This window comes from Echinococcus granulosus, assembly GCF_000524195.1.
Source record: "Echinococcus granulosus chromosome Unknown EG_S00042, whole genome shotgun sequence".
NCBI lineage: Eukaryota > Metazoa > Platyhelminthes > Cestoda > Cyclophyllidea > Taeniidae > Echinococcus > Echinococcus granulosus.
Genome location: NW_020170422.1, coordinates 458,319 through 462,489, shown reverse-complemented (window position 1 = coordinate 462,489; position 4,171 = coordinate 458,319).

The window sequence follows — 4,171 nt, the reverse complement described above, 5'->3', positions numbered from 1 at the left end:
CGGTTATTCTATTTCTCCAGTTATCGTTACAATAACCCATCACGTAGTACAATCTCCCATTCTTATATTAATTCATTCATGCCTGCTCATTCTACCTACTTGTTTCTCGAAGGTACATGAGCCAATTTCCTTCATGACAAGCATATGTTATGCATGTTTGTTGGACTATGCCTTTTTGAATGGAATTGCAGTAATATTACGTCAGTAATGTTAATTTTGAGGGAGAAGCAAACTTGAGTTCCATTTAAACTTGGATAACTTGCAAACATTCACGTAATTGCTTAAAAATACTCCCTTCTCTACAAACTCTTTGCAATCTAAAGGTATGAATCTCTAAGTTAAAGATCGAAAAGCGGAATCCTTTACCGATGGAAAGTTTAACTTGATTTTAGGTTTTAGCGCAGGGCTATGCATTTTTCATTCTTAGGATAATCGACGCCCTAATTTGGTCAACACAGGGAGGATTGGCCTGATTACCGTGAACGCTCTTTTACAAGAACGAAGCTGCCTTATTTTATACCAGATGTTTTACAACGAATTGTACCCTTATGTATTGCTTTGTGGCGCCACACAACACCATGGGTGCAGCTTTTGTTTTGAAACTTTGGGCGAGCAGACGAGTTTACATCATACTAAATCAGATTACATATATTCAGAAATAGCCACTTCAACGTGCCTTACATAGTGCAGCGATTCAATGTTTTGTGCAGTTGTGTTTAACTACTATGATCCCTGAGTTGCCGCAACTTATACCCACGCTTGGCAACCTGGCCATCTGGCCATGTCCACAATCGCCTAGCTCCATTGCTCTAAAATCAACCTTTACCATACTGAGATGACTTTTTAAGACCTGAGGCAAGAAATGAGATTGCATTATAAATAACGCTTTCACAACAGAGTATAATGTTTTGATTGTTTGTTTAACTTGGCGTTTTATTACAGGGGCACCCAGTTCTCCAGAATCGTGTTTTTGCTCGGCGGCATGGTCTATGGGGCTTTCTAATGGCCTTTCAGCGCTTCAATATGCCATTGATGTATTTTCCACCCAACTACTGGGCCTTCTTGCGACTTTTAGGAAGATTCCGAGTGCCATATTTATTCGAGAATTAAATAAATTTTGGATACCGGTCAGAGGCTAAGATTAAAGGAGAAAAGTCCCGCATAAAAAACAAGTGGGTTGCAAAGGGTACATTTGCAAATACTTATTATACGCAGGTGCATTTTCAAGTTAAAATATTAGTGCTCGGACTTATGTTAGGGTAAATTCACAAAAACGCATGTGCTGATTGCAAATCAAACACAAATTCCCTGTGCAGTATCTCGATTCTGTATCCATATTTTATCATATTGTAAGTAATGCTTAAACATGGTTAATCAATCATAAACCAATTAACTTTATCTTGGACATGCTACTTTAAAGTAGTAGCTTTGCCATCATATCTTTAGTTTGGACGAATCAATGACTCTGTTTTACTAGCGCGCGTAAAGTGATCGAAACACGGCGCGGAGCTACAACAGTTAGAACGGTTTGTTCGTTATTGTTTCTCTTGCAAATATTTGGCCCAGTTAGTTTTATTTCCCGTGTGCGCTACCTACCTCTGTGATATTATGGATATTTTAATCCGGGCTGCACCCCTATATTTTAAACAAATCAAGCATAGGATGATTGAATTGCAGATGCTTTGCACCTCTGCCCAGTCGCCTATTGCATGCTTTTCTATCAGAATTCTAACTTCTTTTGTGAGGAAGGCAAGAGATAGGAGTGCATTTGCAAACATTTTTAGCGGACTTGTCATTATTAACGGTTTTGTTTTCAAGCATTATGCCTTCTTCCCCCTGGCTTAGCTTCTTTACATTATCCTGTTTGTTGTTGTGGACGTAGTTTCTTTCCAGGAAATTTTTGACTTTTAGCTCTTTGGATCTTTTATCCATGGGTGCAAGTCCTTCTAAAGTCTGATCTCTTAGCGACTTGGCTGGTTGCCCTATACGATTCAAGAATTAATGACATTTGATGTAGGCCGGGAAACATACTGTTTGTAAACTAGCACCAGAACTTTAATAAATTACGGACTCGATTGTTTTTAAATTATTTCTTGAAATCTGTTTGATATATTGTGGTATTTATTAACACGACCAGGAAAACCTTCCTTCTGTGTGTTTCAATCTACTTGCTTCGTTAATAGGGCTCATGCAGATCATATTTGATCATAATTTCTGCGAACTCAGCCATAGAAGGCTTTATAACTTATAAATAGCCCTTTCAATTTGCTCTGGGTTAGTAGAAGGCATTTTAAATGCACTACTAAACCAAGAGACAAATTGAAACACTATTTTATACACCTAGCATAATACCAAAGTATTAATCAAGTTTATCATATGGGCTAGATTGGACATCTAGGCCTGATATTAAACTAAGAGTGATTATTTATTCTGCGCGAAAGCTCGAGAGATTAATAATCGACTAGTTTTCCATGCAGTTATGTCCACTTCATCGGGAAACGTGTTTATCTAACGCAAGGAGAATGTGATGCCCATTTTGGGAGGAGTGCTTTATCTATCAACCTATTTACTTAAGAAGATAATGGGGCATGTACTTTCTCAGGTTGAATTTAAGTTCACACTTCATATTTCAAATTCTTGCTAATCCTTTTGAATAATGACAATTGATCTATAAGTTTACGTCTAATTTTATGCACAGAGAGTTGTTGCATGTAATTTCGACACAAAATTTGATTGATAAGGTTCAAAATCGTAATCACCATCTTCAGTATCCGGGAATCTGATTCGGCGTTGCCTATGTTCCAGCGTCGTCCATTTAAAATGGCTATGTTATTGTGACAGCCTTTTCTGTCGAAAACATGGATGATACCATTGGATCCGTAAAGCTGTAGAGTAAGAGCCATATGAAGAGCCTCGATAGGTAGAGACAAATTTGAAAAACGACATGAAAATACGTATTCATGGAGTGATGATACTTTTTTCTATTAAAAGTTCAAAGGTGGCATTGATTAATAAAGTTTTAGAGCATAGCGATTATCAGGTTTCATTGAAGGCCCCCTACTTATTGAATCAGCGTGCTGGAAGTCTTTTTCGTCCCAGTAACTGCTTCCTTAGCAGGCCTAAACTAACAATCCAGATGACCATACTATGCAAGGAACAGATTCCCCCGTGAGGTGAGAATTTATTTACTATTCCGCCAAGAATGCTTAGTATTTTCCAATTAGGCAAGCCTGTTTATGCATGGACATCAGTTGTATTCTAAGAGAATGCAATCGTGTAATTATTTCATTTCAGGATATTCATCGGCTCTAGGACAAAGTGCTCCATTGCCGCCTTCTAGAAATGGATTGGTTTTCTTACCTACTACAATGCAACTGCGATTGCTAAATTAACTGTGACCTTTCCACAACGAAGCTGTTATGTCGTCTTTATCTGTTTAATGCATCTGACGTTTGCTTAACTCCCACTACTACCGTCCTCATTTGATATAGGGAAAAAACTTGTTTCCCCACTTGTGATGACTACCGCCGAAGGTTGTTCTCGACACGTTAATCCCGATTCATCCTGTCATGTCAATAGCGACGGATGATTCTTGATCAAAAATAGAGTTTCCCTTAACATGATATGTCTTGTCTTTAAATGGCTCACCATCAGAATTAAGTTGTTTACACCGTTCGACTCTGGACGCATTATTCTGGTACTGTGCGCTACACCTCCTCTAGATGCTATGCGAAACACTTTACGAGGGACCTAGGCAACCACGCAACCACTTGTAAAGTGAACTAGCTCGAATCACCCCTAGCTGAAGGTCAGCTGGATTTGTGTGATACACGAGCTCAAACTAAGGCGGAAATAGTAGAGCAGGATGTAGACTATGGTAGCGGGGGGCTGAAGCGCCTGGCGTGAAATTTAGAAGTCCCTGAAGGTCACGACAGGTCGTTGCAGAAATTATCGGGAGTCTCACAATAGCATGGTGTTGGATGGTTACGTACAGGTCACTTCATAACTGGGATTATTTCGAACGCACTATTCTTGGTGTGTTAATAATTCTAGGTATTGATGAACTTACTTCCCTACGTTGGACTCAACAACTGTAGCTCTCACAAATTGACATAACAAAAGCCCAGCTCAATCGTGCCAAAAGACCAAAGACTAGACTTAACGTGTATTT